Source organism: Portunus trituberculatus, chromosome 47 (genome assembly GCF_017591435.1).
Source record: "Portunus trituberculatus isolate SZX2019 chromosome 47, ASM1759143v1, whole genome shotgun sequence".
Lineage (NCBI taxonomy): Eukaryota > Metazoa > Arthropoda > Malacostraca > Decapoda > Portunidae > Portunus > Portunus trituberculatus.
The window spans coordinates 35,131,473-35,148,452 of record NC_059301.1 but is presented as its reverse complement, the minus strand read 5'-3'; the positions used below and the strand labels follow the sequence as shown (position 1 = coordinate 35,148,452).

Below are 16,980 nucleotides of genomic sequence, written 5' to 3'. Positions count from 1 at the left end.
TTATAGAAACTATTCGTAAATGGAAACACTACTTACCTGTACGACATTTTACTCTAATGACAAATAAAAAATTCATGTTGACACACAACAGAAAAATACGATAAAGAACACTGAAATAATGAGGCGGAGCCTAGAACTAACGGATCACTTGTTTGATATCCAGTATAGTTCGGGAAAGGACAAAATCCCTGTGGATAAATTTTCTAGAGTTTACTGTTCGGCTGTGAGTTCATGTTATTGTTATTGTTTGTATTTATTTCCAGATATGGACTTCTTTATTGAATAAACCTTTTGTTAAGTCAACGCTGACTCTTACTACAGACTGTTTCTTTGGACAGTGTGAATTTCCCTTACCTGACGTTGGGTCTCCTGCTGTCGGATTGAATTTCACACCAACCTAAAGGCTGCCCACAGAAGTCAGTGATACTGCAAGGGGTGGGCAACATATACCAGCCAAGGTAAAATTGTCTAATTGTTTATATCCCTAACCATGGATGGTTATAACGATATCCCTTGCTGAAAAAAAAAGTGATTGAGGAACAGAAGGTAATAAGGTCTTGCAAAATCAACAAGAAGCTTAGTTAAAGAACATGAGGCATTTTATAAACAAAACGAGGAAATATATTAGAATCTTATGAAACTCCCAAGTTCATGGACATAAGTGGCTAGTTTGAAATTCGTCTATAAAGTGATTCAATCTACTCCCGTAGATTTTCTTATATAGCTTGCTTCTTGTCTTAATTACTGTCGGTAGCACTGAACACTATCTTCCTTCCTCAATTACTCTCTCCCGAGTGTCATTCCTTACTACGTTACAACGCACATAAGACACATTTCATACATTACAACGTAAATTCTGCACAAACAGGTGGTTTCTTTCGCCTTTAAGACAATATCACACCACTTGGAAATATTCAACGCTCTCTCGCAACCCTAGTCATACCCTCCTCCTTACGACATGCTAAATTAATTGATGAATTATTCAGTTAACAATGGAGCCAAATTATCTTTAATTTAATGAAAACAATATTCATTCAGCACATATATATATATATATATATATATATATATATATATATATATATATATATATATATATATATATATATATATATATATATATATATATGTGTGTGTGTGTGTGTGTGTGTGTGTGTGTGTGTGTGTGTGTGTGTGTGTGTGTTGTTGAAGTCTATAGCAACTTGGGCATTGCTCTTTTTTGAAAGAAGCTTTTGTATTTCTCGCACAAGGGTGATTTTGTTTGTGTGATTGTTGATTTTGGAGGAGTGAGCCAAAATCCATGTTGCTCTCGAGACGTTTTTCGGTCCTGACTCCTCTTATGACTGCTCGTGGCGGATGCGGTAGGTCTGTGGGGATGTGAGCGAATCAGCTTGTAGCTTGGCTGCGGCTGGTTGGTTGCTACTTGGAGGGCAGATAAACTTCTGGTTGCTGTTGTATGTTGATAGTAGGTTTCTCTAAATATATAAGCATAGCTTCCGTCATCTTGAGTCTCTTGAAGTCGTTACCTTTTTCGAGGATTTCGGTGTTTTTCTCCATGTGCTTTGTCTTTAGCACGAGGCCGTGCTCGCTGACGTAGTGGCGGCGTATTGCGCCATCTTTGAGATGAGCGGTGATCCTCTTTGACAGGGTAGTAGTTGTGAAGCCGATGTACCTTGAATTTAGGTGACTACAATCACCAACACATCATTTATGCTGATACACGACATGTACTTCCTGCAGGAGGCAGACAGCTGTTTTTCATGACTAGGTTGGCTGTCTTGCGTGACTTGTAATAAATGACAAGGCTGAGCCTTGTGTCTTAGGTGGTAGGAGTGACGATGTAGATGATTTTCTTTATAACTTTTTCGTCTTCTTTGTACGCCGTGGATATAGCGTTCTTGTAATATAGCGTGATGTTTGGTTCTTCTGTTTTTAACTTGTTTTCTAACGTGAAGGCATTCATTCTTCTGCGTATAACGCCATTGATATCTTTCTCTGGGTATCCGCTACTGGTGAGTAGTTGCGAGACTCTTCGTAGCTCGGCGTTGGTGGCTTTCCACGTGGAGGAGTGTGTAAGAGCGTGTTTGACAAAAGCGTTAAAGACGCTGCGGCGGTATTTCTCCGGGCAATCACTTTTTCCATTACGGCAGAAACCAAGGTTACTTGACTTGACGTATACGTATGTGGAGATTGAAGATTCTTCGCGGAGGACTATAACACATCAAGGAATGGAAGGTTCTTCGATCTCGTGCGTGTAGTTGAGGCAGGAGTTTTTCTTGAATTCATAAGATACATCGACATCTTCATCAGCACTCAATGAAACTCATCGATGAATTCAAGAAAAACTCCTGCCCCAACTACACGCACGAGATCGAAGGCGACAAAAAGCTTCCTCTCCTTGATGTGCTAGTCCACCGTGAAGAATCTTCATTCTCCACATCCATATACGTCACGTCAACCAACCTTGGTTTCTATATATATATATATATATATATATATATATATATATATATATATATATATATATATATATATATATATATATATATATATATATATATATATATCTTTTTATGCAAGAGAGGAAAGTGGCTAAGGGCAAAAAAAAAAAAAAAAAAAATGGACTACCAGTTCCAGAAGTGAGGGACAAATGTGTTGAAATACAGAAACAGGTAGGGAGTTCCAGAGTTTATTAGAGAAAGGTATGGATGATTGAGTGCACAAGCATATATATATATATATATATATATATATATATATATATATATATATATATATATATATATATATATATATATATATATATATATATATATATATATATATATATATTCTGTTAAGGCGTACAGCAGTAATTGCATTATTTACTTTGTAGGATGTATTTTTCAATTCTTCTTACTATTGAACGGATATTTTCATTAAGATATCTTAAGAGATTTCCGAAGTCCATATTCTTTTTCTTAATCGGCTGGAGTGTTTGTTGTTTGTTTTCTTTCGAGGTACTTTTCGGGTGTGTAGTAGGGAATAGACATTTGGGGGAAGAAGAGTGTAAAGAGAGGAAGATGAAGATAGGGTGAAGATATGAAAGAAGTGGTAGTGGGAAAGAAGACGGACTAGTCGTCTTGTTGAGTTATACATTGCTACGTTTACTTAGTATTTATGTGTTGCTTATGTGTTTCTTTTATTATTATCATTTTTTTGTTTAGTTATTGAGTAATTGTTTGTTATTAAGTAACTCTTGTGTGTATAAGTAGTTTAGGAGTTAGTAGCTACTATATGCGTTGTTGGCATTTTAACTTGTATATAGCGGTTGTGGCGATTGTTTTGATACATCATCTATTGGTTTCTTAAACCAACTGTGTTCTACTGCTTGTTCATGTTCTTGTATTGTTGTTGTTTATGTAGTGTCTGATAATATTCATCATTTTGTCTTTTATTTGGTTTCCTATTTTGTGTAGTGTTATGTTGATTGGATCTAGTTTGGAGAGTGCATGTAGGTCTTCAGTGTTTTTGGTGTAGGGGTATAGGCGTTGTAAACGAAATGTAGTGCGTGGTTTTGTGTTCTTTGTAGTAAGAGTATCTGTGTTTTAGACAATGCGTTTATAGCGTAAGCCGGGTAGTTGAGTATTGGAAGAACGCATGCTTTTACCAGGTGTTGAGTGATTTGAATCTTTTGATGGTTGATTTTGCTACTTGTGCTTTGTTTATTTTATCTTTCATGTGCTTCTGATATCCACTTGTGCCTAATTTAAGCCCTAGTATTTTGCATATGATATGTTGTTGCCGTCTATGGTAACTGATTCCTTTTATATTGTTATCGGTAGTAATGTAAATTTGCGTGTTTATTTAAATTTTCCATTTTTTGTCGTAGTTATTGACATTTTTTTTATTTCAATTTTAGTGATCTTTGCTGGCATCTTTTATTTATTTATTTTTATTTTATTTACCAGCGTATTTAATTATTTGCCTAATGTCGTCCGCGTGCTGTCATTGATTGGAGCAGGATGTCGTGTGTATATATGGTGTTAAGTGTTGGTGAAATACCGCTACCCTGTGGTACTCAGCTGTAAAGATTGAATGATGGTCCGTTGTAGTTGTTTAGTGAAATGGATCAATCATCTATCATGGGGGGCATACGCCGGGGGGCGCGTCGCCTCGCCTATCCTATGGCACCACTCCAGGCGGTCACGCCTCGCGAGTCTCCATGCAGGCTCCCTTCCCATGCCAAGTAACTCCCAGCAAGAGACATCGACTTGCCGCAGCCATGTGTTCGGTGGACGTCCACTTGGCCTCCTCCATGCTGAGTTATCCCTCTCGGAGACAACCTGATGTGCAGGATCGGCTTCTAGGTAGCGTGCCACATGCTCATATAGTCGCAGTTGGCGTTGACGGACTATGCTGGTAATCGGCCTTGAATCAGTCTCACGGAGCAATCGCTGATTTGAGACAAAGTCATAGCAGCAGCACCCCATGACCCTGCGAAGGCATCTAGTACCAAAGACATCAATACACCTCTTCATATCGGTGTTCAGTGTCCATGTCTCACAACTGTAGAGTGAGACAGGGATCACCAGCGACCTCAAGATCCGAATCTTTGTCCGTCTGCACAGGTTCCGACAACGCCAAATACACATGTTGAGCGAGTCCATAATGCCGTGAGCCAGGCCTATCCGCTGTACAACTTCCTGGCTCGACACACCGTCGTTATGCACTACACTACTAAGGTATGTGAAATTTTCTGAGATCTCAAAGTCCTCGCCACACGCATGGACAGACTGTACTGTTTCATCCAGTAAGCCTCCAAACCCTAAACCTTGGTCTTCGGCCAGGAAACCTGGAGTCCCAGGGGCTTCGCTTCCTCGTGTAGTGCATCTAGAGCTATTGCCAGAACCTCCAGTGACTCAGCAAAGATTACTGCATTGTCAGCAGAAACAAGATCTGTAATCTCAGTATTGCTGACAGATGCTCCACAATGACTTTGGTCTACAACTCTGCCTAGTACCCATTCCATGCAAATGTTGAAAAGCGATAGAACAGGCACGCATCTCTGCCTCACTCCCTTTTTATCAGGGAAGAAACTGGACACGCCCCCTCCACACTTCACAGCACTCACAGTCCCGGACTAGAGGCCAGTTAATATACCAATAGTTCTTGCAGGAATCCCACGGAGACGCAGAAGATCCCAGAGTGTTTCTCGATGCACTGAATCAAACGCCTTCTTGAGATCGACATAGGCTGCAAGCATCCCTTGTCGAAACTCACGTCGGCGCTTCACCAGTACGCGAAGCTCTAAAATCCGGTCAGTTGTTGACTTACCAGGCGTGAACCCAGACTGTTCAGGTCTCTGGTGCTTCAACAGGTGACTGCTGATACGCATCAACGGCAAATGGGCCTGGTACACTGAGCAGTGTTATACCGTGGTAGTTGTTGCAGTCCTGACGGTCCCCTTTTCCCTTCCAGACAGGGATGACCAATCCCTTTTTCCAGTCAGGGGGAATGGTACCTGAATGCAATACAGCAATCAAGACAGCATTCAACCTACGAATCATGGCCTCACCCTCCGCTTTGAGCAGCTCCGCTTTGATGTTACAGATGCCAGCTGCCTATCCAACCCTTAAATGGATGCAGTTCTATTATCTAGGAAGCTGCAGAGTATCTTGTTGAGTATATTAGGTAGGTTTAATTGGTTAAGTTTGTATTTCAAACCATGTGGTCATACCTTGTCAAAGGCTTTGTAGACATCTCTGACAGCAATGCAACATAGTCTTTGGTCTGATAAAGCTTTTGCTATGGTTTCTACTGTTGTTGCGATTACAATAATAATAATAATTATTGCTGTATCTGTTGATCTTGTCTTTCTGAAACTATGTTGGAAATCTGGGAGGATTTTATTTGGCTCGAGGAAAGTTCTTGTTTTTCTGTTGATTATATCTTCGAAAATTTTACCGGGAACTTCTAGAAGTGAGATGGGTCGATAATTATTTGCATCTGTAGTTGGTTTATTTTGCTTGAGTATGAGTTTCATTTTTGCATGTTTGAATGGTTGTGGAAAGTAACCCATGGACAGAGCTTTGTTTAGCAGTTTAGTGAATATTACTAGTGTGCTGTCTGGTAAGTTTTCTAGAATGTTTTTTTTTTTTTTTAAGGGAGTATTGTTTTTTATCTGTTCTATTATTTGCTTTATTTATTGTAGTGTGATATGAGTTGTGTAGTAGTTATCATTGTTTAGATTGTCTGGGTAGCTTTGTTGGTAGGGTGTTATTTGAGCTTTGTTGTTTTCGATTGTTAGTGTCTTACGAGATTGTCAGTGTCTTGATCGTATTGGAGATTCTCTGTAGAACTAATTCTAAAGATCTTCCTCCAGATGTCTCTAAATATTTGTTCTTTTTCTTCTGCTTTGTATATATTTTTTTTATTTGTTTTTGTGCAATAGATATATGGCTTTGTGTTGGTTTGGATGCCCTTTAGAGTTTTTATATTGTGCCAGAAGTTTTGTGGTTGATTGTACAGTGTATTTATTTATTTTTCTATTTTCTTAAAATTTTTTTTAGATTTTGCTCTTTACATTTTTTCATTATGTTTTGCTTGATTGTTTTGTATGCTATGTAGGTTGTATGTGTCCATCCGTGTTTCGTGCTGCTGTCTAGTAGTCTTTTTGCCCACCATTGTAATTCTTTAACTTTTTGGTTGTAGATTTGCTTGTTCATGGCTGTTGTTATTGCTTCTGTCCAGTGTTGAATGGATGTGTCTGGTGTGCGTTGTGTCATAAGTGGGTCGGTGTTAATGCTATTTGTTAAGCGTACTGTGTTCCTGTAGAATTCTTCCCAGTTGGCTTTCTTGAATAGGAATGTTGTTGGTGTTGGTTGACGTAAGGGGTGGTGTGTGATGATTATGAGTATTGGTAAGTGATCGGATGGTGTTGTGAGATCTTATGTTATTTGTATGTTGTGGTATGTTCTGTTTGCAAGGATGGTGTCAGATGTGGAGTTGGTGTTATGTGATATGAATGTTGGGAATTCTGGGCCTAAGTGAATGAGTTTATTGTTGTCAGTGAGCATATCTAATGCTCTGCCGACATTATTGCTATGCCGTTTGTCTATTGTTGGGTGGTGGGCATTCAAGTCGCCTATTATATATGTTAGGTGTGTTTTAGGGGTTATTGTGGCTTGTGGAAATCTGTTATTGGTAAGAATGGTCTTCTAGGGGGAAGGTATGTTGTGGTGATGTTTATAGGTCCTGTATTTGTTTATATTGTTGTTAGTTTTATGTCAGTGTAATAATTGTCTTTAACTCTGTTTCAGGTGCTGTTTTATTAAAATTGCTGAGCCGTCTTGTGGTTCGTCGCTGGAAATTATCAGGTACGTTGTGTAAGTATGATTTTTTTTATATTTTCGGTGTTTTTCAGGTCATGAATGTTTAGCAGGATTACATATGGGTTTAGTTCTTTGCAAACCATGGTGCTGAGTGTGCTGGTATATATCTGTGGTGTGTGCGTGGCTGGCTGGTGAGCTGTTGTCAGCCAATCAGCTCGCGTCATTCTATTTCCGTGAGGAAGGAGATATCTTAATGAGAATATCTGTTCACTAGTAAGAAGAATTTCAAAAAGCATCCTGAAAAGTAAGCAATGCAATTACTGCTTTATATATATATATATATATATATATATATATATATATATATATATATATATATATATATATATATATATATATATATATATATATATATATATATATATATATATATATATATATATATATATATATATATATATATATATATATATATATATATATATATATATATATATATATATATATATATATATATATATATATATATATATATATATATATATATATATATATATATATATATATATATATATATATATATATATATATATATATATATATATATATATATATATATATATATATATATATATATATATATATATATATATATATATATATATATATATATATATATATATATATATATATATATATATATATATGGTGAACTTTCATTCAAACTGCTAGTATCCCTGACATAGAGCAACTGGTGCAACACCCTATCCATATTCTTCACCGTCTTGAAGATACGCCCATCTTTCTTGATAATTTCCTACCCTCTAATCCTTCTGCTTATGCTACCACCTTATCTTCTCCATTCCTTTTCTCTGATCACAGCTTCATACCTGTATCTTGTCCTATTTGTCCAATCCATCCTTAGGATCCCTCCAAAATGGAGATGGCTTTGGAGTTTGCCTCTGTCAGTTGGGAGGACCTGAAGAGGTATTATGCTGATTTTCCCTTTAATGATTACTGTTTCTGTTTGCTGAACGTATAACAGCTGTGATAGTGCCTGGCATGGAGGCGTACATTCCTCATTCTTTTTCTCAACATAACTAAACCTTCTTAACCTTTTATTATCACAGCATGTTCTTGTACTACACATGATAGAGAGGTTGCCCAGAAAAGGTAGTTGAGCCTTCCATCACCTGAACCTCATGCACTTTATATTTCATCCCCCAATCATGCCAAATCTTATCTTTAACTTGTCAAACAGCCATTTATATATAGAAAATGTCAGAATCTTTCAAAATTCACCTCCCCTCATGAATTCTTTCATCTGGCCAAAAGAATATCAAATAACTTTACTTCTTCATCTATCCTTCTTTTATATCCTGATGGCACCACTGGCATCTCATCTGTCTCTAAAGCTGAACTTTTCTCTCAAACCTGTGCTAACAATTCCACATTGGATGATTCTGGGCTTTTCCCTCCCTCTCCTCCTCTTTTTTGTGTATTTTCATGCCTTCAATCAAAGGTTTTCATAATGATGTGTTTCATGCCATCGCTGGCCTAAACCCTTAGAAGGCTTATGGACCTGGTGGGGTCCTTCCTATTGTTTTAAAAAATTGTGCTTCCGTGCTTGCACCTTACCTGGCGAAAGTCTTTCAACTATATCTATCGACTTTTACCGTTCTTTTTTGTGGAAGTTTGCCTACATTCAGCCTGTTCCTAAATAGTGTGACAGTTCTAATCCCTCAAAGTACCGTCCTATAGCTTTAATCTCTTGCTTGTCTAAAGGTTTCGAATCTATCCTTAATAAAAAGATTCTTAAATATTTTGTCTGATTGCCAACAGAACAACACAACATATGACAACACCTCGACACGTAATAGCAATATGAAACGTAACACTACCACATAACACAGCAGTATCATGACGTAACAACACACGAAACAACAATTTGACACATGAAAACAATACGACATGCCTAACACATGTAACAATAACACAACACGTAATGATAATACAGTACGTAACAACAACACAACACGTGCCAACACATGTAAATACAACGCAACACATAAGAACATCATACATCATAACACATAAAAAGAGCGCACAATATCATGAAAAGTAAAAAAAAAAAAAAAAAAAGATACATAACCAGAACGACGCGTATCAACACTGATCGTCCCAGCCCTAACGACACCATGATACTTAACAACACGACGCTAAGTATGATGCACTGATCATCGTATTACAACACCACTGCCCGTAATGTGTGAGATTATTAGATTATTAGGTGAGGGGGAAACTTTACTTATACTGGGTTTAATCAAAATTTTTTCGTCTTATCAAGTCTCATTTAAATGATTGTCTTCAGCCTTTCTCTCATCGCTGACTGTTCTTTAGATCTTTCTAACTGTATAATATATATGCTATTTAGATATTTCTTCTCAAAAAAGTTTGCCTCCGTGCTTGCACCTTGCCTGGCCAGACTCTTTCATATCTGTCGATCGACTTCTATTTTTCCTTCTTGCTGGAAGTTTGCTTACATTCAGTTCCTAATAATCTAATCTCTTGCTTAACTAAAGTTAAATCTTTTGTCAGTAGGAAGATTTTTAAGCATCAGTCACTTCATATTCTTCTGTCTGATAGCCACTATAGCTTTCGTCAAGGCAGATCTACTTGTGATCTGGCTTTTCTTACTGAGTCTTAGGCATTTTAGTCCAGTTATATTTACCATTTGCAGAAAATTCAAGATTTTTGTGCATTGCCAAGTAGAAAGTAAATATACTGAAAGGTTGACTTTGATTCTAAAGTAATTCAATAAACTCGTAAAAGAATATTATAAATAGGTAAGTCAATTTTGATTAACCTTCTCACGAAAAAAAAAAAAAAAAAAAAAAAAAAAAAAAAAAAAATATATATATATATATATATATATATATATATATATATATATATATATATATATATATATATATATATATATATATATATATATATATATATATATATATATATATATATATATATATATATATATATATATATATATATATATATATATATATATATATATATATATATATATATATATATATATATATATATATATATATATATATATATATATATATATATATATATATATATATATATATATATATATATATATATATATATATATATATATATATATATATATATATATATATATATATATATATATATATATATATATATATATATATATATATATATATATATATATATATATATATATATATATATATATATATATATATGTAAGTGTGTGTGTGTGTGTGTGTGTGTGTGTGTGTGTGTGTGTGTGTGTGTGTGAGTGTGTGGGTGTGTGTGTGTGTGTGTAAACATATGCACATACGCACATACGTACATAAATACATTTACACATATATGGTTTTTAATTTTGAAGTAACGGACTTTTCATGTGTTTTAAAAATGTTGAAGTAACTGATTTTTCCTGTATTTTCTTTAACTTTTAAAGTAATAAACTTTTCATGTGTGTTTTTATGTTGTCAAATGATTTCAAATTTTTAGGTAGTTGGTTCCAGAGTCGTGTTCCTTTAACAAGGATACTTTGCTGTGCATTGTTTGTGCAGCATAAAAGTGATCGTAAGTCCATAGATCTGGTAATATCTTAAGTAATCATTTGAACCTTATATTTTGTGGAAAATTAATAAAGACCTTTAAAGACATATAAACAAAATTTGATGTATGATTACATTTTTAGTAGAGGAAATATCTAAAGGAAATTTTGAAGCTGGAGATATTACTCTTAACAGTTTCTTTTGCCTGAGAAAAATGGTGTCAAAATAAGATTTGTAAGTAACTCTGCAAAAAAGAGAGAAAGGAAAAGGGAGCGGGGAAGGGACAGGGAAACTCAGTTCTAGACGTTGAGAGAAAATGCGTATAGGTGCCATCTGTTGTTAGAACAGTACCTATTTTGATGTTGATGATCTATTTGTAGACAGAAGCATAGACGCAGCTGAAAACAATGCTTATGTAAAATTTCTTTATGCCTACAGTACGTGACTGTTTTAGATAAAAGTTATGACGTCGTTAGATTCCCCCTGAGAGTCTGAGGAACATGATTAATGTTTTTTGTTTTTTTTGGTAAGATTTAATTTCACCGTTACTTTTTCTGGATAGTCGTGTCGTTATTAATATATTGCCTGATAGGGATAATGCTCTGTATACTAAAAAATCAATTACATGTACTCGGATACTACCTCTAATAAATTCAGCGCTGGTTTTCATCTTTTTTCCCACTCCATTCTCCCATCTCTCTCTCTCTCTCTCTCTCTCTCTCTCTCTCTCTCTCTCTCTCTCTCTCTCTCTCTCTCTCTCGTACATATGAAGTTAATATTAATATGTCATGGACTTAACTCGTGGGGAACGGGAGCCGGTGAGGGGATTATAAAGTTGGTGCCATTCTCGCCACATACTACTTCGTCCGCAGGCTTGCCGTTGGTGCTCTGGCCGCCACACCTTTCCCAAGCTGACTCCCTCTGTATCGCATACCATAACATATCTGGTGGGTTATTAGCCACTACTCGGACTGCTACCCTTCCCTCATGCCGCACAGCATTGCATCGAATACCCATGTCTGTCATGTCGAGTCTTCCGGTAGTTTTTGTGTCCTTTACTGATTCACAATATATTCGTCACATTTCCTGGATAATCTTCCATTTACCATCCTCATCAAGCCAGACATTGATACACAGCACTAATAATTGCCGTGGAGATTTCGCTGCTCTTATCTTACATTAATTTTAGTTCATGGTGCTTACATACTGAACGTACAAACGAGTTAGAGCATTTCATGCTTTCTTTAAGATACTATTCCAGATTTTACCTCTATGAATTCTAGGTTATACCGTTAATTGAAATATAAAAAGAAATTCTTTCTTTTGTCTGACAGCAATGTTTACGAGAATGACAGGTAATGAAGATTCTGTCAGAATGAGTGAAACCCATAACTCTTAATTGGTTTCGACTGTAATTAACCAAAAGACTAATATCCTATTAGGGGGACGGTGGCGTAGCGGATAAGGTGGTGAGCGTAGGATCGAGCAGACGTCCATGCGTAGGTTCGAATCCCACCACATGCCGCCTTGATACTTTGTCATTTCTCGAGTGGTTTAGTTAAAGCTACCTACATGTCGCCATGATACCCAGGTGGAGATGTAATTGCCTTACACCAAAAATGCGCTTGGGTAGGTGATATGGGCCCTAATATGGATACCACTATAAATAAAATTGCCTGCTCCGATAATGGAAAGAAGCTGGACAGTGCCTCCTATACTCTTCAAGTATCCCTACAGGCGCTATAGTCCATAATATAAAAAAAAGAAAAAAGCCTCTCATTTCATCCACTTTGAAATGAAAAAAAAGGAAAAAGTAGTGCGCTTTACAACAACTGCAATGCAACCAGTGATGTAAGAAAAAATGTGTTAATTTAAACGTATTTCTGTAAGGCTAGTTTTGTCTTATAATGTGTTCTTGCTTCCCGCAGCTAGTAGTGACAGGTGCGAGCAGACACCAAGTCAGGGTTACATAGGGAATGTCGCAAGTACGAGTAAGCCATCAAGTTACACCATTATGGCAAACGGCGATGGCCTGAACCCCCCACTGAGCCCTTAATGTGACCCACCACGCCGCCGCCATCACCGTCACCACAGCCACTACCATCTACCAGGGGAGGGGGCCTTTGCCACCGCTCCCATCACACCATCACGCTACCCGCCTCGCTGTCTTGCTGTTACAAGCATCACCGAGAGGTAAAATAACATTTTCATTGTAGTTTTTTTTTTTTCTATAACCGCTGGCGAGTACATCTAAATTCTAAAGGAACATTACTGGGTATTTTTTCTTCAGTTGTTCTTTGTTGATTATGCAACCGCAATACTAACAGAGCGCAAAATGTTCTTTTCTAGTCTGGTGGGTAGAGCATGCAAATATAACGGTGTGCAGAGCAATAACCCGTATTGGACGTGTCCTGTTCTTGGCCTCCCGCCACTCGGGACTCAGCTGGAGGCCGCCCACCAATGCACTTGTCCTTATTCTCCTTCATTATTAACTGTCATCGTTTTGTGAAGTACTTCGTATGTCGTTTTCATCATCATCATCATCTTCATGTGGACTCTGACTTGGATATGATATACATGTGTATATCCTCTTATTCATCTGTCTGTCTAGCTATCCATGTATAAATTTTATTCTGTTATATATATATATATATATATATATATATATATATATATATATATATATATATATATATATATATATATATAAACAATAAATATGTAAATACACACACACACACACACACACACACACACACACACACACACACGGTTACAAGGTATGTATGTGTAGGTTTTAGGTGGCAATCCCTGACATCCTCTCCCTTCACATGTGTGCCGATCCCATGCGACAAACATTCCCATGCTGTCCTATCGGCGTAGTCCCACACTCTTCACGGTGACGCTCCTGCACCGCTCCCCTCCACACCCATTAACTGTCCTGTCTCCTTTGAAGCTTTAACAATGTTCACTTGTGCCTTTTACCACTTACGTCACGTGGCAAAGCTGTACATGAAGTTCATGTTAGCCAGGAAATAATGATAGTGTAGAATTTGTATTTGCTTGGTGGGAATTACTCCTTTGGAGATGGTGAGGTTTTAATGATGGCCATATGGGTTGTTGAAAATGGTAGATGCTGAGCTCAGTTATACTCTAGGACAAGTGCCAGATTAAGATATATATATATATATATATATATATATATATATATATATATATATATATATATATATATATATATATATATATATATATATATATATATATAGGATAGATAAGAAAGTTGAGGATGAGGAAGATATGGAAGAGGAGGAGGAAAAGGAGGAGGAATACAAAGGAAAACCAAAAACAACAGGCACAGTTTTAGGGCCATTATTATATATATATATATATATATATATATATATATATATATATATATATATATATATATATATATATATATATATATATATATATATATATATATATATATATATATATATATATATATATATATATATATATATATATATATATATATATATATATATATATATATATATATATATACCAACGACTTGGATAGTGGAATTAATAGTGACATTAGTAATTTTGCGGACGACACAAAGATAGGTAGATTAATTAGATCCGATTCGGATTCCGTGGCCTTGCAGGTAGACTTGGATAGGATGAAAGAATAGACAAATAGATGGCAAATGCAGTTCAGTATTAACAAGTGCAGGGTACTGAGCGTAGGTAGAGATAATCCAAACAATAGGTACAGGATAGGTAACGTGGCACTGGGAAGTTCCAAGTATGAGAAAGATTTAGGAGTCATAGTTTGCTCCGATCTCGGTACAAGGAAGCAATGTATTGAGGCCAGGAATAAGGCGAATAGAGTATTGGGATTCATTTATAGAAGTGTTAAAAGCAGGAGTCCCGAAGTAATACTGAAATTATACTTGGCGCTGGTCAGGCCACATCTTGACTATGCGGTACAATTCTGGTCCCCACATTTTAGGAAGGATATAGCTCTGTTGGAGTCAGTGCAAAGGAGGATGACTAAAAAGATACAAGGAATGAAGGATATTCCCTATGAAGAGAGACTGAAAAAAACTCAATCTGCATTCCTTAGAGAGACGTAGGTTAAGAGGAGATCTGATAGAAGTATTTAAGTGGTATAAGTGTTTTAACGAAAGGGACATGAATGTAGTTCTTAGGAGCAGTAGCGGGGACAGAACCAGAAATAATGGCTTTAAACGTGAAAAATTCAGGCTTAGGAAAGAAATGGGGAAGAAACTGGTTTTCAAACAGAGTGGTTGATGAGTGAAACGGTCTCAGTGGTCATGTAGAGCTGAGTCAATACGGAACATTAAAAAAAGGTTAGATAATTTCATGGATTGGGATGATAGATGGAATTAGGTAACTTAAACACACAGGGACTGCCTCTTATAGGCCTGGCGGCCACTTGCAGCTTCCCTCTTTTCTTATGTCCTTATGTTCTTATGTTCTCCCCACGCACTACTTTCCAGATTGCCCTGGCATGGTATTTGACAAAAGTGATCTGGGGAAAAGTGATGACCGGTGAGGAAGAGGAGGAAAACCTAGAGGGAGAGAGAAGATGTTTAAAAGAGGAGGAGGCAGAGGAGGAGGAGGAGGAGGAGAAGAAGAAGAAGAAGGACAAAGAAAATGGAGTGGGAGGAAGGATGGGAGGAATAGGAGGAATAAGGGCAGAGACTGGGGAGTCGCGTAGATGTGGGCAGAGAAGCAACGCGACGGATATCAAGCCACGAGGTGCATTGAAGCAAATGTGCTCTTGTTATTTGTTTTATTTATTTTTTTAATTCATGCACATCTAAAGCTTAGAAACGACTATTGTTTTGTAATATTAAAGGCATATCCTGGTTATTAATTTGTTTGTTTGTTTATTTATTTACGTATTATTAGTTTGTTTATTCATTTAATAATGTTTATTTTGTTAAGTATTACCAGGAAAGCGATGTTATTGATTGCGCAAAAAACATTAGCATTTGGAATTTAAGGAAGCACTATTAACTAAAATTCTTTTACACCACGACCACCACCACCACAACCACCACCACTACTACTGACAGAATCTCTACGATGTGGATGCCTTTTTAAATTTGTATTTGCATTAACATGATTCAGTATCAGATCGAAAGTATGAATTCTTGAATTTAAATCACACTGGAATGCACTTTTCTTTTTCCTTCAGCATGCAATGTGTGAGTATACTTAACGCTGGAAATGAGTGACCTGACCCAGGTTTCCGGAATACCGTTCGTTACTCGTTGTGCTTGCATTGCTGTTGGCTGAGTGTTGGCGTCCTTCGGTGAATGTTTTACCATGGCACATAAACTTGTACGAGTATTGTACAAGCTATAAAGGGTGCTAATAACTCATCCTGTAATTGGTTATTTCTGTTTGGATTTCTCAGAGCGGAAGTCGTGTGTGTGTGTGTGTGTGTGTGTGTGTGTGTGTGTGTGTGTGTGTGTGTGCAGAGGGGGGAGGGTCAGGTCAGCGGTGGCTTGAGGGTTAAGGAAGGTTCAAACTTTCTTGGTAAAATAATTTCTGTGCTGTGTGTTTCCCCGATATGAAGGATTTCGTGCACTCGTTTTTAGTCTCGTTTCTTCCTTCTCGTCTCCTCCTCCTCCTCCTTTTCCTTCTTCTCAGTCTTGACGTCGTTCGAGTTTCTTGCCTTTCTCCTCCTCCTCTTTCTCCTCCTCTCGCTCTTCTTTCACCGTCTCCTCTTCCTTTCGCTCTTCCTTTTCCTCCTCCTCGTCCTCCTCCTCCTCGTCTTCCTCTTCCTCCTCCTCTTTCTCCTCCTCTCGCTCTTTCACTTTCTTCTCCTCCTTTTGCTCTTCCTTTTCTTTTTCCTCCTTCTCTTCCTCCTCCTCCTCCTCCTCTTCTTTCTCCTTTTCTTCCTCTTTTCCCTTTTCTTTCTCCTCGTTCTCCTTTCGCTCATGTTCTTTCTCTTCCCCTCCTCCTCCTCCTCCTCCTCCTCCTCCTTCTTCTCCTCGTCCTCCTCCTTTACCTCCTCC

The 16,980-nt window shown here is 37.0% G+C and overlaps 1 long non-coding RNA gene across 1 annotated transcript; it reads left to right on the top strand.

The window, feature by feature from the left end:
* Window positions 1-338: 338 nt before the first annotated feature.
* On the top strand, window positions 339-13,121 carry LOC123498241. The gene is made up of 3 exons (XR_006672657.1): window positions 339-458; window positions 7,302-7,358; window positions 12,865-13,121. It is a non-coding gene; the product is annotated as an uncharacterized LOC123498241 (long non-coding RNA).
* The last annotated feature ends 3,859 nt before the right edge of the window (window positions 13,122-16,980 follow it).